The 25020-nt window shown below is 38.1% G+C and overlaps 1 long non-coding RNA gene across 1 annotated transcript; it reads right to left on the reverse strand.

Moving 5' to 3' along the window:
• Positions 1-4093: 4093 nt before the first annotated feature.
• On the reverse strand, positions 4094-5810 carry LOC308700449. The gene is made up of 3 exons (XR_014031311.1): positions 5002-5810; positions 4464-4537; positions 4094-4373 (listed from the first exon to the last, which is right to left on the reverse strand). It is a non-coding gene; the product is annotated as an uncharacterized lncRNA (long non-coding RNA).
• Between the last annotated feature and the right edge of the window lie 19210 nt (positions 5811-25020).

The following is a 25020-nucleotide window of genomic DNA, read 5'->3' on the forward strand; positions in this document are numbered from 1 at the left end:
TTTTTTTATTTTTTTTAACGGCCCATAAAAACATCGGCGGCCCATTCGTTTTGTTTTGCCTAATTGGCGGCGCTGGGTTTGTGCCGGTGTAATGCATTGGTCAAAAAAAGTCAGTGTTAGTTTTTTTTTTCTGACAGACCAGCCCATGAAACACGTAGATCAGCGGCCCATTGGCTCTTTTCTTGATTGACACTGGGCTGGCCCAATCACAACTTTAAACGAGTGAGCGAGCATGTAGCAGTGTCAGTGTGTATCTGTCAAAATAGTCAGCAAGATGGAGAAGAAACGCAAGGAATGTGCAGAGAAATAGTGTGAAAAAATAGAACCAGGCCCTTAAAGCAGACACTGTAAACTGTGTCAAAATATATGTTTTCTGCCCTTCATCAGCTCCAGCGGCAGATGAGGATAGTGAGGAGGATCAGGAGAGAAACGAGAAAGTGTAGAGCCTGCGGTAAGCAGAACTACTTTCAAAACACTTAGGCTATGTCATGAGTGTAGGAACCCATAACCCAGTTACACATTATTTCCACATCTGCATAGTTGACGATTACCGCAATTCACTAGAAATTTAATGAGAGGCGTTTGTAAACCATGTTTTCCGCCAAAATAAAAGCTGGATGCAGTTTGCGTCAAAATAAAAGATCATCATGTGCTTATCTCTTTCAAGTATAGAAATTGGTACAAAACTAATTATGAAAGTTTCCTTTATTTTTTAGTGCATTTGTTTTACAAAATATGGCTATTGCTGTCATTGGATTAATATTATAAATATTATTATGTAGTAGGTGTAATGTAATTAGACACTGTAACTAAAAGAGGTTTGAATTTTTATTTGTTTAATTTGCACACCGAATATGGGTTGGAGCTTTTAATTTTGAACTCTCAAAGTGCACCAGATTGATGAATTTAACATTAAAATGCACAAAATTTTCTTACGGGGGGGCATGTCCCCGAACCCCCCAAGAAGGACCGAGGTCCCAACACCAGTTTTAACAAAAATCCTGTCAGAAATACTGGTATTGCTATGCCAATGCAGCTTATAGCTTGTTTCGGGATTCATGACTGTGTAGTATAGTTCAACTGTATTAATAAATGTAAAATTTTTACTTATTTCATCTGTTAACTCTCACTCGTTCCTATACTAGCTCATTACATGGCATTAGTGGTTTTAATGAATAGGAGTTGGTATGCATAAGGGCGTGCAAAGATGGGTGGTGTTTATGATCATATAGTGGGCCGGTCTGGCCAAAATGCCCGGGCCGATTTTTTGTCCCAGTCCAGCCCTGGACGTCTCCAGTGTCCACATCCAGTTTGTGCAAACAGCGATAACAGTAACAAGCTCGTACAGCGGAAGACGGAAGCAATGCTCTCCAACACAAATCAACGTCTCGGCTCGGGTGCTCGCATCCGGTTTCCAGGAAGTGGTGACGGAAGTGCGTTAACGACGCAGCAGTTCACAAAAAGTGACACATAACAGGCAGCACATACGTTACTGTTTTTATAGCCCAGGGGCGCAGATAATAGGCTGGAATGGCAAATAACAACGACGAAAGCAAAATTGCCCTTCCTGCTACACATGCTTCCACATTCTGAACAATGTAGTTCTTCACAAAAGCGGTTTCTATTTGGGGCCAACAGTCAAAGTGGCCTATTTCAAGGGCTGAGTGTCACTGCCGAAGCATGTCAATATCTCAGAATTAACATGAATCACTTCAGAAATCACTTAAGATTCAGATTATTCCATATTTCTGAAGCATTCAAAGAAACCAGTGTTATTTTTACACCATGCATGCAGATTAGTGAGAAAATGGGCTATAGTTTAAGCATTGAAACGTACAGCTGTGGCAATCAGACCACCTCTTGTGAGCCTACAGAAGTGTGCATTAATCAAACCTTCTACAGAAGCTCACCCTTCATTTATTAGTACGGTATGGCCAGACTTTATCTCATAAAGTTAATTTTCAGATGGGAATATTACGCCACTAGAGAAAAGATTGGAAGCCATCAGCTGCTAGATAAAGAGTAGTCATTAATGGATATCTTTCAGTCATACACATAATCTCAACGAATACAAAGAAGTATGGAAATGTCCTATAATTTGCATGTGAAAACTCCCATACATCTTTTCTGTGAGGTCACCAAAGATCACTGTTTATGCTCAATGGAGTGAAACTGGAGTGGATAAAAGATTTATTAACATCTGCCCATGAATGCACAAAACATTTCCTGTTAAGGAGCAGGATTTATTTTCAGAATTAGATCCTCTAAAGACTTGAGTATGATTTACTCAAATGCATTGACCTCTTATGAAATGTTTGCTACTCAGTGATGAATGTTAATCAAATAAATCTATTTAACATATTAAATTAGGTTGATTTTATGCTGTATAAGAACCCAAATTATATATTTTTAGGAGGCAACTGATTGTTTAACTGATGCTGGTGTCCACTACATGTAAAAATATATTTAAAAACCTATGTAACCATTCAGGTTGTAATTTTACATCCACATTTGACCCTATAATATTATATGGCTGTCCTCTTTATTTGACATTGTGTATTTAATTTATGGCAACATAAATTCAACATGGTAAACAAAAGCACCAAGTACCTCTAAAATATGCACCTCTATTATACTACGAGGTCCAGATTTAAGGGACACTTTTAATCATTTCACGGATTTTTGTTTTGTTTTTATTTTTTGTTTTAAAATTTTTAGAAACACAATATGCTTAGCCTATGTGAGTTTGTTGTGCGTGTGTGTGCAGGGTTGTCTATGTGGAGATGGGAAGGTTGTCTACCAACATTTAACCATTATTCAGTTATTTAAAAGGCCTGTATTTTCTACAGATATCATAATTATATTATGTTATTTTATAAATTGATAACAATTGTCATATGTAAACGTGATAATAAGGGCATATTCTTTGCTTAACTACAGATTGATGTTGGCTTTCATTACATTGCACCCTAAATGTTTGATGACCACTACAGTGATGACAGCTGCTGGTTTCCGTACAATGAAAGTCAATGGTGACCAAACAATATTTAAATTTACAAAACAAAAATATATATTTAGTCTGTTCCACACATAGCTGTCACACAGCTTCATAAGACCTGGAATAATCATATGAACAACTTAGTGTTATTTCACCTTTGTGGAGCTTGAGATGGTGATCTACTCAGTTTTAATTATACACTGTAAAAATAAAAGGTGCCTGGAGGAACCTTTTGGGGTTCTTCACTTTGCCACACCGGCGGAACCGTCTGTAGATCCTCTAGGCACCCTTTAAAAAGGGCCGGTTCTCTGAGGAACCACACAGGTTTCCTGAGGAACTCTTATATTAGGCACTGTGTGGAACCACTTTGGGTGCCTCCAGGAACCAAATTTCATTTTTTTAAAATATTTAATTTCATGTTGTTACTATGGTTACCTTTGACTTCTATTATAATAAACAAATTGAACCAAATACAAAATAAGAATTGTTTATTACATATTTGATATTCATTTTTATACATACACTTCCATGCACATGGGGAAAAAAGCTAACTAGATTAATATCAATGACTACACAAAAAAATAGTATAATACATAAGCAACATGAATAATCAACCATGTATATACAATAGATAAACAAGAAAAGACATCTCAACAAAATGCATGGAAACACATATGTTCCACTAAATAAATCAATGTAAAAAAATTACATTTGAACTAATTAAAAATGTCCATCATACTTAACTTTAAAACATTTGTGTTTCAGTCCGATGGTAAGTCTGACATCACTGTTTCCAAGTCCAAAAGCTCTATCAGATGCCAAAAACAAACAAACAGTGCTAATATACACTAATTGTGCTGTAACCTTTATCTCTATACTGAAATCTCTGATGGTTAGTTATTCAGCTATTTTGAATCATTAAATGTTTAAGTCTGGGATGCCGTTAGACTGGAGACTGTAATGTACACTATGGCTTTTGAAAAGCTTAAATGTGTGACTTGAATCAACAGTGTTCATAAATGGTTGTTGAGTATTCTCATGAAACAAGATAGAGGAAGTAGAAGTAGAGGCTTCGACCCGGAAACAGAGTTAAGGTGCAGTAAAATGATCTGTTGTTCTGTGAATGTTCACTGGTGAATTCAGTCATTTCAATATGAATTCACACGATCAGCAATTTCGTTTGTGGTCAAAAATGTCACTATGGGACCAAGTTGGTGTGAGGTACTTAACGAGTTAGAAAAGTGAAAAGGTACAGCATCGTTTTCCGTGTGTTTTTCCTCTTTTCTGGTGGATGGTCCAGGCACTTCGATGATTTTCAGGTCTACAGGAGGATTTTTATTCTTGGTCAAACTTGTATTTCAGCTTACCGAGATCCCTGCAAAATACAAAATTTACTGTTAGTAATGTTATTAAAGTGATAGTTGTGAAATTTAAATAATTTCCTCAGCCTTGTGACGTTCCAAACCTGTTTGACTTTCTGTCTGTGGACCCAAAAGCAGATCTCAGGCATAATGCAACCCCAGTCACCATTCAGTTTCACTGCATGAAACACAAGAAGAAAACAATTGTGTAAATCATTCATGAAACCATTCTTATGCACACTTGTCTAGTTCAATTCAATGCAACAATTTATGTAAAAATGGTTAAGCTCAAAAAATGTCCCAGAAAAGATCCTAAAAATAATCAATGAGTTCACAACTCATGTGTTATGGGTTGTGTTGCAAGTCTTCTGAAGCCTAATTGCTTTTTCCTATTTATTTATTTTTTTGTCGAAAAAGACTAAACTTGAAGTTATAATTCAGAGTTAAAATGTCTATAGCATTTTTTGTGAATCAAACCTGTGATATTATTTTTCTGAGTAACATGAATGAGATTTGAGATCATGAGAAAAGATTTTCAGAGAGTAACTGATTAAAAAACACAAGTACACAGTCAAACAATACAACTTCACACAGAGAAAGTTCATAGTAATAAAGTACTTGCATGTGGTGCAGGTAACTTACTGTAACGTTAATTCAATGTTGCCACTGAAATGTTCAGATTATTTTAGAAATGTAATGGTTGTTCTGGGGAAACAAAAGAACAAAGCTGATTATTCACAACATAATATTTATTGACCAGTAAATGGCTTTAAAATGGTATTTGAGAGAATGAGGGCACCTGTAGTAAAGTTAGGCTAAACAAAAACAGACCAAACTATAACCTGTTTTTGTTATTCATAACAAACGCCAAGAATCAGAGAATTTTCTAAATTAGTTAGGCTATATCAGCAATTTGAAGACACAGTTGTACAAAATATGTTGAATTGAATGACTAAATCAATCTAAGACAATAAGTCAATCATTTCCATTTGTTCATTAGATCAACGTAGTTAGCATCGCGGCTAAAACCTTCATACCTAATACTGTGCAATAAACGAGTGGTAAACACTGTAAAAACGTAGTAATGTATAATAAATTTAGTTTATATATATGTGTGTTTAAATATATAGTGAGTAGACTCTGTATTTATATTTATTTGGCGAGTTTACAAACCTTGTAATGGAGAGCCGAATAAACGGCGGAAGCTTTGATGAGAGGAGCCGTTACTTTCCTGATGACGATCAGCTGAGCTTTGTTGCGCGCGAGCAGCGCGAGGATCACTGAAGCGACGACAGCAGAGGGATAGCAGCAGTTTCGTGACTGAATAATACTTTTCTCCTCCTGCTTCTTCTTCTTCATATAATATTATTATTATTTAGTGTTGTTGTTTAAGGTTTAAATGACTTAATAAAATAGGCCTATAATAAATACATGTAAGCTACCCAAGTGAAAAAGACTATAGTTACTGTTAAATGTATTAAAAATGCATTAAAGTATATTTGTATTGTAGGTCTACTAAAAACACAAGTACATTTTTAATACATTTAATAGTACGTCTTTTTCACCTGGGTATGTATACTGAATCAAACTTAAGTAGCCTATAATAATAATAATAATAATAATAATAATAATAATAATAATAGGATAATAATAATAATAATAGAATAATAATCTAATTCGGGCCTCACTGAACCATTGGGTTCCTCCAGATGCTGGCTTTAACATAAGAGATCTTCCAGGAACCACTTAAATGTTAAAAGATCTTCCAATAACCCTTTTATCGCATTTAAGTTCCTCTATTTTCCCCCAAAGCACTTCGAGGTCTCATGGTAATGAAAAGGTGACTCCAGAACCTCTGAAGTAAATACAAAGTGCTTAAAGGATCCCATAAGTTCCAGCAAGAACCTCAAAGATTGTCAATGCTCCTCCAGTAACCCTACTATAGGAGAAAGAGCTTTGAGGCACCAAAATTACATTTTGAAGTTCCTTGAGTATCCAACAGGATACTTGAGGCTCCTTTAGTTTTTACAGTGTAGGTGAACTATTCATTTAAGATATTCCCACTATTTTAATAATTCAACGACCAGGAAAGGGAGAAACTCATGTGAAAATGGTCTACCGGGGCAACAGAGGCTTGTTTCTATCTGTTTGTTTCTCTCTTCTTACTCTCTTTCCTTTTTCCAACTCTCCCCATCGTAACACATCGGGTCTCGAGGGATACTTCAGTCTCTGCTGACCCTGAGTCCAGTCCCTGCTGATTTAAAAGACGTTTTTACATCGTTACAGTCTTCAGTCTTCCAGGTCATCTAAGAATCTGCAGAGCACACTGGGACACATATTCTCCTCTTCCTCCTCCACAAGGACAGCCGCCAGTTCAACTCGACTTGTCTGACAGTAGGCTGTGATTGATAGGGACGGCAAGGGGTAAGGGACCCTTGGTGAATGCCAAAGGCTGATGCTAACTGGCCCTGATGGTGCTGACAGAGAAGAGGCTTTACAAATCAGTGCTCGCTGATGGAAATCAACCTCAGATTAGCCACACGCAAGAGATAAAGCATACTGACAATGTCAAGTCCATCCCAGCAATGACACCATTGACCACACAGTAATGTAAGCACTGTAATGCTCAATGCAATCAAAAGGCTATCAATATTTAAACCTGAAATGATCTTCATTTGTCAATCGTAACCATTATGTAACACCAGTAAACCATCCACCGTAAGAAATTCAGACAGAAATAGAATGAGTTACAAACATGATGGGAAATTAACTATTAAATTAACCAACAAGACACTGTGACTGATGAATGTTGAGTTTTAACAGCCATGCAGAATTGAACAAATGCACAAAGCATTAAATCCTGACAGCGGTTATATCTATTTTTTGTTTGTTTGTTTGTTTTTTTTAAATATCAGATTCCTTTTTAAACCTTGAACTCTTTAAATGGAGAACAAAACATAAGCTGATGAAAAAGTCAAACTGTTCCTGGCATTGTAAGTGGACTCTTTTCGGGTATCTCTCCAAACTAGTGAACATTTGAAGTGGATCAAAACCTTTCATCAAAGTTATACATGAATTGTGAACAATACCCGTTCTTAACTTTGATTAACTTTTGTTATCCACTTCAAATGTTGACTACTATACAATAATATACTACTAATAATAATCCAATATTAAAAAATATATAGGCCTATATATCAAATTAGATTTACTTAATATAATTTATCAATTGATTCTGAAGCAAATGTCTTTGCTTTGCCAGTTATCTAACTAATCTAATTTAATTAAAATGAATAAAAGATCATTTTTTACATTAATTATGATTTTTGTAAAAAAAAATTGAAGGAAGTCTCTTATCCTCACCAAGGCTGCACTTATTTGATCAAAGAACATTATTATTGATTAAAGAACATTATTTAAAATTGAAAGAACTGTTTTCTATTGTAATATATTTTAAAATTCAGTAATTTATTCCTGTGATCCAAAGCTGAATTTTCAGCATCATTACTCCAGTCTTCAGTGTTATCGAGTGAATAGAACGTTAAAAAGAACAGGATTTATTTCAAAATATTTATATTATTGTAGCCTGGATGTCAGCCGAACTTAGCCCCGCCCACAACATTTTTAGGTCGGGAAGTTCGACCTTCTCTGAAGTTCACATTCTGACTAGAATGACATTATTGATGTCTTTACTGAACCTTTTAATCACTTTAGTGCATCCTTGCAGAATAAAAGTTCTGTTTTTTAAAGTTATAAAAACAACTTCTTAAAAAAATACTTACTGACAGCAATAAAAAAAAAAAACAGAATTAAATTGGTGTGGAATCTGTTCTTATCCCATACGAACACTGAGTGAATTGGCTCAGATGAGCATTATGAGAAAATCAGAGAGCAGAGCATGCAAAGCGACGTGGCTAACTGCTTTAATCCTCAAACTGAATGCTTTGAGAGCAGCCCATACAGGCTCTTGGCACGGGGGGGGATGTCGGTTTTGGGGCTCTGGTTTTATGAGAATTATAAATAATCTTTCAATGACAGAAGAAACAGCATGATTTTTAATCAGCTTAACGGTGGCAATCAAAATATCATCTTAAATGCAAATTTAAGAATAAACAAACTGTGATAATGTTGAAAAAGCAAGAATTATAATTACAAAATGAAGGATAATTACATTATTAGCATCACAGCTTGACCAACACCCAATTATCCAATACATTTGAAATATTAAAATCTCTATCGTTTTTGTGCAAATAACAGATTTTTTCAAACAAATTAGACCTCACATTGTGACTATTCACCAGGTCCAGGTCTGTCTGACATTGTTTCCAGCCAGCATAATCATATTCCCTTGTGATGTCTGCAGACAACCTTTTTCCTCTGTACAGAGTGCTTTTGATGAGGATCTCTTAGATCTCGACTCAGCCTCCCTTATCTCCACTGACATATGCCATCGGTCTGAAATAAGAGAAAAAAAACACCTCTGTCTCTACAATAGCAGGTGTAATGTGAAAGGCCTCAGTGTGATTCAAGGTTCAACTAGATGTACATACAAATAGTTCAGTTTGTGACAAATAAATAACAGGGCTCTTAAAGTGAGGTTGTGTATAATAGGCCTGGCCTTACTGGAAGATCATTATGTTATGCATTCGTTTGTTTGCTTCCTGATTACATCAGATCTGAGCCATTAACTCCTGTATATGAAATGGGCCGTCAATTGGACCTTCAATCACAGGGTAAAGCTCTGAGTTTGAGCTGTCCAGAAAATCTAATGTTTGGAGACAAAGGTAAAAAGAATATTAGAGAATAAAACTGAATAGTGTCAAAGTCTTGTGGTTAGGGAATGTGCTTCAACATCAAGAGACACTGTGGAAGCCTATGTAGGTGAAGTGTAAAAAATGCTTAATTTATCTTGTGGATTTGAGGATGTTTTAAAACAAGACCAATTTTTTTTTTTTTTTAATGATGTCCATTGTCAATTGAGAGTTCCTCAGTTCATGTGGTGTGTTTATGTGAAAATGCTATGACGAGCTTTTCTGAACTTAGCAAGTTAATGCAAATCATTTACATTATGAATTAGCCATCAACATGATTAATTATGCAGACACTTACATAAAAAAACATGCTACAATGCACTCACACAATTGCAAAAACACCAGCAGACATATTCTTTAATAAGTGGGTCACATGTGGACATCAGCCGTTGAATTTATTTCCAAACAAGTTTTTATAAGTGGGTTAATGATGTGTAATTAGGTCTTCTAAGGCTATAGAGGGATGCAGAGACAGTTAATACAGAAGAGCACAGGACAGAATTGCCCTCAGGGCAAATCAGCAGCTTTTATTTGGCTGCTGAAGCCCCGTTTCTTACATTATGTGAAGCTGTGTGTTCGCAAAGATAATTTAAAATTAAAATTGTTTCAGTTAGGAAATGTTTCATATTGCAATATGAAATATTAACCTTATTATGTAAACATTATCCACATATATGGTATATAAAGTATTTAGGTGAAAGTTTTTGGACTGAGTCAGTACCTGAACATGGAGGTGAATATTCGCAGAAGTGGCCAGTCTGCCAAAATGTCTTCAAAGGCACAGAGGCACCTGATCCAGGAAGTTTAAAAATATCTTTAAAAAAAAGTTTCAGAGAACTGCAGGCATTTCCAGCTCCAGCTAAGGTCATTATGACTCCCTCATAAGAAAGAGACAAAAAAAATAAAAAATTGGCATCAAGAAAGAGTAGCATGGCAGAAAATACTGCCCACCAAGAGGATCAACAAAGCTTATCTCATGTTTGCTCAAAAGCACCTGGATGATCCCCAAGAATTTTGAGGATATAGAGTACTATATTCTATGAGAGATGAGTCGAAATTGAACTTTCTGTAGGAGAAAGGAGTCATGTGGAGTAAAGTGAATACAGAACTCCACTGTGTGATTGCAAGGGGAAGTGTTTCTGCACTGGAATCCAGGACATTCTGCTGTACAGTTATTAATGAGAATATCTGACCATCAGTGTGTCAGCTGAAGCTAGTGTAGTTGGTGAGCAAGACAATGAACCAAAGCCCAGAAGGATTTACACATCTGAAACATAGGTTGTGAAGTGGTCAAAGTTCTGACTTGAATCCTACAGAGACGATGTGGCAGGACCTGAAAAGAGCAATTCATTCTTGAGAATCTACCAGTCTGTCAGAGTTCTGCAAAGAGAGTTGCCCAAGATTCCTCAACAGAGATGAACAGGGCTCATATCAAATTATAGGTGATGTTTATTTGAAGTTACTGCTGTTATGGTATCCAACCAGCAGGTTTAATGGGGGCATTTACTTTTTCACAGTGATGATGTGACTCTATATTAACTGTTTTCATTTAAAGAGCAAATTAAACACAAAAATTTGCACAATGTTTCATTTTCAATATTTCAAAGTTCTTGAAATAGGTTATCATAGAATTGTATAAGGCAAATATTTGATTTTGATTTTCAGAGTTTTTCGATGTGCCAATGTAAATTTGAATCAGTATTTATAACACAACTGTGTGCAGACTACTACCCTACTAAATATACTGACAATTTAATATCTGCAAACATAGTCAAAAAGAGGAACAACATTTGAGTGCCTATATTATTGCATCCACACACATTATTCATAACATTTTAGCACCTGTGAAAGTTGTAATTTACACAAAATATATGATGTTTTTCCCCAGAATCTTTGTGACATGTTTCTGGCTGTTCTGTCCTCGGTTATCTCAGCAAATAATTAAACTGCCATCCCAATGCTGTTGCCTTTGCTATGCTGTTGACAAAGAGATTCAGGAGTCTGTGTCGGGGCGATTAATGTGGTGAAGCGTCCCTTAACCCCCAATGTGCACACAATTCAAATTTAGAAACAACGTCATTCATTCCCTTCCAGTTAAAATCCACCTGATAGTCCATGACTGGCACTCAAGAACCCATTTATGACACAACAGCCTAATGGTAAAGTGTTTGTTTTTACTACGCAATAGGAATTTGTAGGATCCCACTCCCTACACTGTTAAAGAGGCCATGCTAAAGGGTCCTCTTCCTACAAACCCTTTCATGAGACAAACATAACAGATAAAGGGAGAGAAGGTAAATTAAACTGAAATGTCTGTCAGATGAAGGTAGACCTTTAAAGGGTAATTGTGCGGTTTATCAAATATACAGTGTTTGTTTGATAGAGCAAGGCTCATTGAGGCGTATGTGTTCAGCAGCTGTGGATATTAACCACAACATTTAGAAGCCACTGCAACATGTTTGTTTAGAGCCTGGCATAATAATTGCCTCCTTCAATTCCTTTTCTACTGATGCTATTTCTGGCTGACTAAAGGTCTGAGACATGAGTGGGCTGCCCTTTTGCCAAGTCCCCCCTACCAGTAGCTACTGCCATATTGTTCAGTGTGCAATCCAATAATGTTCTTCTCCCTGTCGCACTGCAGGGTGTCATGTAAATTCATAAGTGACCCATTCATAACAACCAAGCATCACATATTGCCTTTGTATTGTGTCTTGTCATTCACAGGGATAAAGAATGAGCAGTTGTGTTCGGATTTTTAATTAGTCTGGCAGAACTGTGGAAGCGCAGGCCGAACTATATGCATGAGGAAGCCTTCAGCCAAACCGTCCCTCATCTGGCGTAATGAAATTCTGGTATAAGTAGGGCCCGTCAGATTGGACAAAGAATGAGGCTTTGATGTGAGACCCTTGACATTTAGGTTTGTCTACTCACGCAGATACTCCCACATAGACTGTGTGATTAACTGAGAACGGTTTATCTGCAATCTTTATCCAGAAATGTCAAAGGCACCTTGTCATTTCTTTGAATGCCTGATGTTGGCCTCTCCTCTGGCTCAGAGAAGTGTCTGAATTTACTTCAAGGCTGTTTTTGGTTACGTGGTGTGAATCAGAGTATGATTACACTCCCTTCTCCTGCCCCTGCTGGACTTATTTCACGTAGTACTTTTAGGACAGAAAACCCCCTATATGCTTGTGCCATCAATGTGTTTACTAGTGCAACCAAGTCAACTCAAGACAAAACTGCACCATTGTTTTATTTATGACATGTTGGATTTACCATCAAAACTTACGTTTGTCTGGCGAGATTATGATTTACTGACCTGAGAATTATTTTATCAAAATACTTGTTTAGAATCACTTGTGATGCCTTCTTCAGAAATGAATCATTCTTTTGAGTAAGTTATTTTATATGGAATAATCAGCTAGACTACGGTTAGTTATATGTTCCAAGGCCGGCAGCTATATGTTACAGCTGGTATTATCATGCTTTTTGGTCGATCAGATCACAAGTAGACAAGGGAGACATTTCCGTTTACACCTGGTGTTTTAATCCATCTCTTTTTTCCACTTTCAACCTTTCTTTGAGGGTAGCTCTACGGGATATTGATCCCATAGTGGGATCATAGAAAAAAACACGAAGACAGGTTAAACAGCAGGTTTAGTTTCTGCTCTGACAGCCGCAAGACCACGGTGAACGCTATGAGTGTGGGTTAGAAATCAGGAATGGTGAGAGAACATTGTGCTTGGTACGTTTTTCATCTTCAAACATTTAAACATTAGGTCAGTAGGCAGAGAGTAGGCTGTCTTTTGTGGCTGTTCAAACACATGAGTGTTTACACTACGTAAGCAATCCGGTTGAATGTGTTTTTGACTACCTCTGGAAGTGGTTGAAAGTGGACAAGTCCACTTGTGATGCGATCGACCAAATCGCATCTTAATACCAGATGTGTACACGGCCTAAATCGATTTGCATTTCAGTCTGAATCATTCACGCAGTGGATTGTTTGGCGCGGTTTCAAACGTACTTAAACAACACTAAACTTCATAAAGAACATTTTTTTTTTACCTACAATCCAAATATGAAAATAACGTCCCCTACCTAGGTCAGCAATATTCCAAGTGATTTTACTGTTGCAGGAGCTCCAGGGCCAGTAAAATGATTGTCTTGTAAGATAGTCATTCACAGAGTCAGTTCCTTCCCATGGATTGGTCAAAAGGGTTAACTGTCTGAAAAGTTTGAATTGATTCGCTATTTATTCTAAATCCAGAATTCAGACAGCTCACTCGCGCATTGAATTGTTTGGAGTAGTGTGTAAAACAATGGTGCGCTACTTCCTACTTCAGAACATGGAACAAAAACAGCGATATGGATGAAGTGGATATTTACCTACAATCCAAACCTACAATGGCAACTCTGTCAGTGCCGAATAATATATGTATTAACCTGCACATGCAGCTTGTAAACGACTCACTACAGATAAGTAGAGTATGAAAACAGTACACAAAAACAGCATTAACATGTTTTGGATATGTGCATTGGAGTACTTCGGTACATGAATATCATTCAATGCATGGCATTGCAATCTGATACCATTACTCATATGGCACTTTTTGAAAGGTTGGCTAATTTTGAGCAACAAAAGCTAGTAGAGTGATGCAATGAAAAATTATACATTTTTCCACTTTATTCCCCCACACCGACATCATAAATTAACAGGGGCTTGGGGCAAAAACACCTCTGTGTGAGTTCTTGTTTTTAACTTTTGTAAAGGATATATTTAAGCAATACCATACAAGCAAGAATGCTGTTTTCCTGAATATCAGCACATTTGCAAACGTCATATTTATTTTATACAGTTCAATAAACAAGAAGTCAATATTAGGTGACGTACATTTTAACAATATTGTCTGTTTTAGCTTTGTTTCGCCTACTCATGGTTTAGTTTCATCTTTCATGGAGCTAGATTGGTCCTTTTCACTAAAACTCATCCCTACCCAACCGTAATGGATGCATTAGCTTGCCGTTTTACTGACCACCAAGTTTCCATCATAAATATTACTGTTCCTTAACCATTTTTCGTTGGAAATTTGCTGTTTAGGGCGGATTGCGTTCATAACAACCACGAAAAAAAAACCCAGACAACCTTTTTTCCTATTATTAGAAAACCATTTTCACTTCACCCAACCTCTCCGCCCCATAAGCTCTACTGTGAAAGCATCCTCAAACAAGTAAGAAAGGCCCAGAATAGTGTCTGACTCATATTCTTCGCTTCAGGAATCTGCCCTCCGACATGCAGGATGCAGGCAGGTATCTGCATTCTTGAAGCCCTATAAACAGCAAGTTCCTCATCAAAACACAGTTTCCACTATGCTCTTTTCAATTTGACTAACCTAAAGGAATGAGACATTAGTAGTTGACTGGCCTATACGTAACCCTGCTTCAGTGACATTTGGCTGAATGGACTATGAATAGCAATGTCTCAAGGGCTCGGGATACATTAGAAACACTTTTTTTCACAGCCTGGCAGCGGTGGATGCGTGTAGCTTTTGTAAAGACATGACCCTTGTTCAGACGGTTGTAGTTTTACCCTTACTCATAAAACACGCACCGCACACTGCTTTTCTGCTGTATGCCTCCCAGCAAGGTTGTTTTCCTTCTGCGTCTTGTCGCATGAGAGCCCCATCGTATTGGTATCAGATAGATTGGATGGTTAAACAATGCTTTGTAGGTAATTGAAATCATGCACATTGTGTTAAAAGGCAATGAGTACATCTTATTGAATTATTAAAGCTGTGGCTAGAGAGAAATAAACTGATTTGATGGCAAGCACAATCTATGGTGAATATTTGCTGCAGTACAGATGAAGATCAGTGTGTGAGAGATGTGTGAAAAATGAGTCTTTGCACTCCCTGCAGAGTTCATGATTAGACTAGGTTTCATAATTCAACTTTCCTCCATTTTTCAGACCACAGATGAATGATGTCTACAGGTGGTGGCATTTCATTTCACTCTAGCCACCTACATTGCAACCTACCCACACACACTATTGAGTCTTTGTCTGCTGGAATAATCTGCACTGTAATCATGTTACTAGTTCTCAGCAATAGAGTGTTTAATCACGTTACAATGAGCATGAGATACCTTGAAAACTTCTGGTCTACGTCAAGTTCTAGAAATCATTTCCTGCAATTCTTTCGAAAATGATTGCGTCTGCGTATCAAAATATTTGTCTAGCTGGAAAGTGAGGAGAGAGTTGAAGTTAGAAGTGCAATCGAAGAAACCCTATCCCCTCGAGATGGTAAAAGAGCGAGTGCTTCAGACTGGACGCCTCAAGGAGAGACATATGCGCTCAGCAGGGAGTCAAAAGGAGCCTTTGTGCATTTTACACTGATGGAAAGTTTGATTGGTCCATTACTATTGTGCATTTACATTCCTGATCAGGGTTAAGTAGTGACTGTTCCTTACATTATGGATCACATTAAGGGTAAGTGTGGGTGGACAGGATGTCTCGTATGAATAGCAGGGACAGGACACCCATAGGTCTTGAACTTGCAATGTTCTTTATGCAAAGAGAGTGTAAAGTAAGTGCAGATGGAGAGTGTAGGGTAAGATGTGCCAACATATACTCTACCCTCTGCCATTCAAAAGTATGGGGTAGGTAAGATTTTTTTTTGTAAGAAATGAATACTGTTTTTCCCCAAGGATACATTAAATTGATAAAAAATTACAGTAAAATCATCCAACCATGACATGGTTTTCTAAAAAAATATTAAGCAGCATAACTGTTTTTATCAATGATAATAAGAAATCGTACTTGAGCAGCAAATTATCATATTAGAATGATTTATGAAATATCATGTTACACTGAAGACTGGAGTAAAGATGCTGAAAGTTCTGCTTTGCCATCACAGAACTAAATTACAATTTAAAATAGAAAAGTTATTTAAAATTGTAATAATGTTTCACAATATTACTGTTTTACTGTATTTTCTATCAAATAAATTGAGGTCTTATTGACCTATACTGTACTGTAAAATGACATACTTACATAATTTTAAGAATTTTACCTGCCATGTAAAAAAACATTCAAAATAGTTTTCAGCTAATTTTTTTTTTTCTCAATGTAGGCTATGTCTAATCATCACAGGCAAGTCGATATGAATTTTAATTTATGGTCACATGGTAAAATTATGCAGTTTGATGGATTAAGGGGGTGATGCATCTTATCCACTGACACATCTCAACTCACTCTCCTTTACTGTATCGAGTGTCTGTTGGGACCAAATTGCATTAGTCAGACCATAGAATTTAATACATTAACTCGGATCAATTATTGAACAATTTTTCTGACCAACCCTGGTTTAATTCATGTCCTTTTTTCTGCACTTGGTCAAAACCAACAATCGAGCTATTGCAAAATATAATCTGCTTGTATTTGCCACACAGTTACAGTTGGTTGACATGCAGGCAGCCTAGCGTCTGGACTGCCATCTCAATCTCCCCTGCAGTTTGAAGCCACATGGCATGATTAGTCTTGTCACCCTGTTTACTCAGAGACAGACAAGATCTACTTCCAACTACCAAGTAGTAGCAACAGTGCTAACGACGTCTGAAATGCCTTAAGACACACACACAAACTTTTTAATTCACAGGCACTTAGCTTATTGCTCATATTGCACAATTTAGAGACTCATTGGTTTTAATGTTCTATTGTCAGCATTAGCAGAGCTCCACTCGAGAGAGTCTTGTGAAATTGCACTGCAGATTTTTTTCTTTTCTTTTTTTTACGAGTAGAAACATCTAAACATCCTTAACAAGATAAATGTCTTGAAAAGCAAACTTGTATAAGAGATTAAAATTTGCTTTCACTAAACATATCTTAGATATAACAAGTGGGGAAAGAATGTAAAATCTAAAAGTGCACTTTTCAAAAAGTGTGGTTTTGCAGAGTATATTAACCATTCCTTTTTGGGTTGCTGAAGGTAGACCAGAGTCTCACAAGCTTACATTTTCCACCCTGACCTGTGTCACCAGAGGGTTTGGTTCCAGGGAAACATTCACAAAGAATACAAATTAGTAACTGGAGTCAGTAGCGGCAGCCTGTTCAACGAGATAACAAGTCTGGCAGCATGTTTAGCTACTTTAAAGTCATCCCAATGTTTGCTCAATTTCAAGAAATGCTGGTGAGAATGTGGAAGCCTCATGTTCCCAATCTAGCAAAGTGGAGACATTAAATGTTGATTTTCTAAAAATGCGAAAAATAAGTGTTAGAGTTGATGATAAGTTAGAGGAGTGAAGAGTTAGAACTGTGAAGAGCCTTGATGTTGTTTCGGGTGTATTTGGAGCAGGTGTTCTTTAGTTTAATATGAGACAAATAAAAGGCAAGATCATTTAAATTGCATACATTTAGTTTTCTCTCTTTTGATATATATGCAAATATATTTGAAAACCTGCCAAGCTCCCATGTATTTTAACAGTCATTGTTATTGAAGAGCCTGGTGGCTCATTTGGTTTAATGAATTTGACAAAGGCATATAATAAAGACGCAAACACTGCGTGACCTGAACTGGTGCCAGTGTAATTAGCTTGAGATCACAACCGGTAGCTCTAGTTGTCTTTTAAATGATAGATGTGTGTTTTAGAGCATAATGGGCTCTTTAAAGACCCCATGAAATCAAAAGTGAAGTTTTTTTTTTAGCTTTCAGAATGAATAAGTTAGCCTTATTGTTATCTATAAGCTAGTGTGTTCAAAAACAATGACAACATTCACATTTAGAAGATATCAGCATTCAAAACTTACAGTCTCTCACTTCTGCCAATATGGATCAATGATTTTGATGACATCACTCTGCACTTCAGCTTCTCATCAGCTTTTCTGTCCAGTCACATACTCTCTAGAATTTGAAACGTCCCGGCCCCTACATTTTAAAAAGACATTGAAGCTGTGGATAAAATCAGTTACTTTTTCACACATTTACTATTTTCTACATTGTGAATGGTATAAAGAACACTATATAGGGCACGAGTCTATATAGTATACACAAGTCTCAATTCTCATTTTTTTTTATTTTTTAAATCTTGCCTAATAAAGCAATAAATCAATCATTCATGGTCAGAAAATTTTCTGGAACCTCCTCAAAAGGCTCAAAGGGAGCAGCCGAAAGGCCCTCCAAAACCACAGCCAAGTTCCAGGCCGGAACTCTTGTGTGAACTGCAGGCCTCAGCCTCAAAGTACCACAGAGGAAAAGAGGTACTAATGGGTCTCTCCCCAAAGACATGCCATGCAAATGAGTGTGGTAAGCAGCTATGGCTGCCACACACACCTTTAAAGTGGAGGGGGATAACCCTGCAGAGAACCACTCTTGCTGGAACTCCGGCACTGTACCAGCTGTGCAGTTAACTGGGTCCTGCTGACGATTCTCACACCATGATGTGAATACTCTCCACTTTCCTCGAGGAAGGAGCTCTGAAGTGAAGAATGGTCTCAACAACCTCAGTTGAGAGACTAGCCTCTATGAGTTGAGCCCCCTTAGGGGCCACACCCACAACTTCCATAACTCTGGGCGGGGGTAGAAGATTGAGCCCCCCAACTGAGAGAGAAGACCCCACCTGACCAGAATCTCCCAAGGAGTAAAAAGAGCTACAGTAAAGACGGGCACCCTCCCGGTGAACTCTCTCCATCACTCCCGGGAGCAGAGTGAAGCGTACAGACAAAGCCTCGGCCACGTCTGCACTATGGCATCCAATGTGTTGTGGAAGGATGGATACATGGAAGTAGGCATCTTTGAGGTCTATTGTGACAAACCAGTCCTCAGATCTGATTTGAGTCATGATTTGCTTTAAAGTGAACATTTTGAGCTTTAGCTTCTTGACCACACGATTTATCCGAGCAGACAATGGGATATTGACTTGTTGGAAACCGCTGTGTTCCAAAGCACCTGAGGTGGCGGGGTTAACAGAATGGTCCCCTTAGGGCACCGAAGAGAAGTGAGAACCGTATGATGAGATGTACACCACTTCTCCCTGATGGGCCTGCCCTCAGAGGTCTGGTGCTGGTGGTTTCAGGACCTCTCTGGCCAGAATGGCATTTCTCAGATCTTTGCCAGGTTTAGGCTTTGAAGTTTCCCCAATCTTCCGGCTGAGCCCGGCTCCCGCCCAGCAGCCCCTGAGATCTTTGAATGATGAGGGAGATACTGCTGGTATGCCGCCGCCTGCATTTAAGCCTCTGGAACCTCGACCACGACCGAGTTGACAGAGTCACCAAAGAGGCCAGGAGGTGACAGCGGGGTGTCCAACAGAAAGGACTTGTCTTTCTCTTTGATGTTAGAGAGGTTTAACCACAAATGTCTCTCTGAAGCTACAAGAGCTGCTATAGTATGACCAATAGCTCTGGCTGTCTCCTTGGTAGCCAGAAGAGACAAATCTGTGGCCCAGGTCGACCTGGTACACCTGCAGTATGCCTATTGTGTGCAGGCATGCACCAGCCTGACCTACTGCCACAGGGACGATGCCGTGTAAGAGGATAGATTGCTCGCAAGCATCTGCTCACCCTTAGGCCGTGTGTCCACCAAAGCGTTTTTACTCGTGGCTGGCGTGTTTTTTCAATTGTTTTCAATGGGAGCGCCGCGTTTTTAAAACGCCATGAGCGTAACGAGGCGCTGAGCGTCTTTTTCACGCTGAAGCGCTGAGCGTTCGGCGTTTTTTACTGGTCGCCGAGAGTTGAAGAATGTTCAACTTTTGGTAAAACGCAGCGCTCATCACTGTCACTTTTTACCCAACCGTCCAATCACAGTGGAGGAGGGGCAGGACTAATACCACACCGACCAACCGCGTCCGCCACATGATTCTGCTTGTACAACGTCAACAGATGACAACAACAAGCATAATAACGGAACAAAATCAAGAGCCAGATAAAATACATTACATTGTATTGACATTTTAATATAGAATCAACACAGAAACAAAATATGTGTGAAATGAGATACTAGTAAGACTTTCGCGGATATTCCGTATCATAACAAGCAGTGTCTCGGTCTCAACCGTCTCAACTGAAAAAACGCTGCGCTGCCAAAACGCTCTCAAGCGCCCACAGCTGAGCGTTTTTAGCAGAGCGCCTAGCGTTTTCAGCTGGCTAATAACGCTTTGGTGGACACACGGCCTTAGGCATCACCCCCCGTGCTCTCTCAACCTTAGGATGTTCTAGTAATTTAAAATCTGAGGTTCGTATACGCGATAAGAATATGGTTTCTTCCATGATCTTGCCACCTCGGTGTGGAGATAGTGAAAAACATGGCAGGCCCCGAAGTAGAGGTTGCACTTTAAAACTAAAAGCCTATCAAACAGCGCGTGACTACAAAACTAAGTTATCATTCATGTCTCATTGCACTGAAGCATTTTTTTGTTTAAATAGTTCAAAGTTTCTATCAGATTTAATGTTATTACCTTGACAAACTATACATCATTAAAAAGATATATGACTCAAGTTTTAGTATTTGACCACTAGTGTATTCTGAGAAACTTATAGTGACAGTCATGTCTTAATTTGTGTCAGGAGTTATGTAATGAAAAAATGAGTCGATACCTTTAATATGAATTATGAGCGTCAGTCGCTCCCATTCAGAAAAAAAAATCCTGTGCTGTCGTCATGACAGCGCTTGACAACACAACGTCCCTCAGGGCTTTTAGCTCAAAAATGTGCAGATTTGGAGAAATATTGATAGATTCTCATACTGTAGGTTTACATCAGATTTCTATAGACAGGAATAATATTTATTGAATTTATACCCAAATGCATCGATGTATTAATTATGAGCGCTGGATACTTTGATGTACTGTGTTTTCAATCCATACCAGCAGCCTGAGGGCACCCTATGCACATTTAGTCCATATATGGAACACATGAAGAAGTGCCATAATCATGTGACATTCCAGGAAGTCCCTGACAAAAACAAAGCTAACAGAAATCGCTGTAACATGCAGATAAATACGTTTTGAAGACAATAAACATGATTGCAATGATATTTGATTTACCTGTGTTCTTCGAGCCATGTCAGGTATTTTCATAATAATAGATTATATTCATAATGTAATGGTAATCGATATAGACTTTGTCATCGTGCATAATACTATAAAATAATATATTTTCTGTTTGATTTTTTTTATCTGAAGCCAAATCAGATCACAGAAGGTTATTTAAAACACTCGACTTGCGTTATAAAGTAAGTTTGGAGCACAAACATGGTTTTAATCTCATAAATTGTCGTGTATTGATGGTGTGCTAAGCTAACATGCTAGCTAGCTCTAGGTGCACCTGCCACCTAGCCGTTATTTTTATGAATTTTTTTTAAAATAGGAATGCTTACTGAATTGTTTCGTTTTTCAAGAAGGGCATTTGATACAATTTCAAATGTGAAATGAGAACTTTGATAAAAGAAATGAGGGATTGAAACAGTGTGAATAGCCAGTCATTAGTAATTATAATGAAGACAAAAGAAAAGCATATTTAGAGCCATAACCAGGCTGGAGAGGTGTGAATGTGTGCATGGGGAGACTGAGACTGAATGGGGCTTGTTTGCACCACAAAACAATAGAGAAAATAGACTGAATAGATGCTTAGAAGATGACAATAAATATCAGTTTGCATTTTAGAGTCTAATCCAAATAAAGTCATATGACATGATCTTGAAAAACATTTAACTAAATACAGAGTTTTAGACTTATCATCTTGAGATTTTAAACATAACATGGTCAGACATGTGGCTTTAGCTGCAGTGCATTTCTAGATTGATACAATGCCAACTTCAGTTTTATTTTCATGAAGATGTTTCATAAAAATACATTTCTAATAACTTTACAAAATTTGAAGCTATTTATTACTATTTTTTTTCATTATGACAATAATTAATTCTACATTTACAATAAACTACCAGGTGTCAGCTTTCAAATGAGATCATACTTATGCTCTGTTTCAGTTTGGGTATCCCATTTCTGGGGATTTTTCAAAAGTGGGGTTGCAGCCTAACAGGTTCAATTGTCAAATACACACAAGGTTTACATAAGCAGTTGGGAGAAAACCGGATATGTGTCTATATCTTAGATCCATGCATGAAGTGTTCGTGACAGCAACCTAATAAAACATCATTCATGTTAATCAAACAACAAAAGACAAATATTTATTTTTATTTAATTTCTTACTTGAGTTCATACTGTTAAATACACGTACTCTGAAAAAATAAAGCACTGTTCATTTAATTAGTATATTACATTGTATGTGTCATGTGCATCTTTTGTTCTTATTTTTAATAACAAAGATAAAATAATAAAATATAGATTTTCATCTTCACCCTCCCTTTTGTCTAAATGGTCTGTCATTCTTTTATTCTTTTATATTTTGTATCCTTGCAAGGCTACATTTTTAAAATAGTGAGATTATTTTAGCTGTATTTCTCAGTCACAAAAATCATGATAAAATCGTGAATCGTGAATTTCCTGAAAAAATCGGGATATGTTTGCCATATCGCCCACCCTTGCACTGATGTTTTGCCTTTGTGTTTGACTCTGTCTCTGTCTGCTTGAATATTGGCCATGTTTTATCGACGACTGCTTATGATGAACTCTGATTCATCATGCTTTCTCTCACTTGTATTATTGTGGAAGTTATCAGTACATTCTAAGGTACATTTAAAGGAGATTTTGGTAGTTTGTCTAGATTTGTATATTAACACATCACTTATTGAAATACAGGCATCAATATGCCCTCTCATAATAACAGAGACATTTTTGACTTTTAAGGCCCTTTCACACTGGACGCGAAACGAAAAAACGAAACGAAAAAGCGAATAGTTCGCGTGCGAATAGTTCGCGTCAAAACCATTCACATCAGCCGCGACGCGAATTTGCGATGTCTGTGACGTTCAGAGAGCTTCAACATTCCAAAACTTTCGCGCCGACAGTTGAGAAAATGGACACTTCAACATCATCATCCAGTGAAGACGAGCTTTTCATTTTCTTTAAAAGACAGAAAAGAAGGTTTTGGGTGCACCCAGTCTTAAAGAACAGAGAGTCTGAAGGGGAGTATGCCAATCTTGTACAGGAGCTAAAACTTTATCATGGCCGGTTCCGCACTTACTTTCGGATGTCTGTGGGACAATTTGAGGAGCTCCTTCAGATAGTGGCACCGCATCTGACGAGACAAACCACAAACTTCAGGGAACCAATTGATCCGGAGCAGCGTCTGGCAGTCTGCTTAAGGTGAGCTCTTAAAAACATCAGCCTAGCTATAAATAAAACTACTGCTAAAATTCGCGCTCTGCAGCGTCTATAAACACAAAGCCCGCCTACTTTGATTTGATTAGTCATCTCAAATATTCTGACATTGACGGGCAATGACAGGCCAATGAGATTCAGATGAACACACACACACACACACACACACTGCCCTCTGTTTCTGACATGCTACCCGTTTCATGTTTTAAAGGGGACTGAAGCGATCGCGAAGTTAATCCATTTTTTTAAGGGGGCTAGGCAGAAGTTTAGCTAGCTAGACTATGAATTCATTATAGATGAAACATGAACTATGCAGAAGACCCAGGAACAGTTTTACTTTTTATTGTTAATAATCATGTCTTAACAATTTTTTTTTTACTATTGATAAAGTATGGTTTATACTCTCAAATGTAGGCTACATTATTCAAATAAATTAATTATCTTCATTTATATTCCTCAGATTCCTTAGCACTGGGGATTCTTTCACCACCATAGCCACCAGTTTCCGCCTTGGAATTTCCACTGTGTCCACTAGTGTGAAACAAACCTGCGATGTCCTCTGGGAGACCTTAAAAGACACCTACATGCCAGTCCCCAATGAGGAGCTCTGGAAGACAACTGCTCTGAGATTCTCTGAAAAATGGAACTTCCCCAATTGTATCGGTGCTTTGGATGGGAAGCACATTGTGATTCAGGCACCAGCTAATTCTGGCTCCCAGTTTTTTAATTATAAGGGCACCTTTTCTGTGGTGTTGCTTGCCTTGGTTGATGCCGACTACCGCTTCCTAGTGGTGGATGTAGGGGCATCAGGCAGCAACAGCGATGGTGGAATATTTGCCAATTCTTTATTGGGACAGGCCCTAAATACTGGGAGTTTAAACGTTCCGGAGCCTTCTCATCTGCCATCTGCACCAGAGCTAGGGGCGTTACCATTTGTGATTGTTGCAGATGAGGCATTTCCTTTAAAACCTTTCCTTCTCCGTCCCTACCCTGGAAGACGCCTGCCAGATGACCAGCGCGTGTTCAACTACCGGCTCTCCAGGGCTCGACGTATAGTTGAGAATGCTTTCGGCATTCTTAGCCAGTGCTGGAGAGTCTACCAGCGTCGTCTACATGTAGCTCCAGAGACAGCCGACAGCATTGTGAAGGCAACTTGCATCCTGCACAACTTCCTACGAAGGGCCAATGGGAACCACGGTGCAGAGCCAGACAGTTCTGATAGTGCAGAGGGCAGTGAGCTGGGTGACATTAGAGGTCTTCGAGGGAACAGGGCATCAGCTGAGGCACTGAGGGTGCGGGACACATTTAAACATTATTTTAATTCACCTGCGGGCCAAGTTCCATGGCAGCTTCCTCATGTGAACCGAGGTCTCCCTCAATGAAGACTCCCTCCTTCTGAACATAGGAAAATTGTTGCATTAAATGGATTCAAAATGATAAGCGCACTGTAGCGTCCTTTGTTAAATGCAGATTAAAGGCCCTTTGCCTCCAAAGCTGCATTTAACAAAGCACGCTACAGTGCGCTTATCATTGTGAATCCATTTAATGCAACAGTTTAAAGAAATGTGAATCAGAATGTTTTTTT

Source organism: Scardinius erythrophthalmus (genome assembly GCF_964197995.2).
Source record: "Scardinius erythrophthalmus genome assembly, chromosome: 13".
In the NCBI taxonomy this organism is placed as follows: domain Eukaryota; kingdom Metazoa; phylum Chordata; class Actinopteri; order Cypriniformes; family Leuciscidae; genus Scardinius; species Scardinius erythrophthalmus.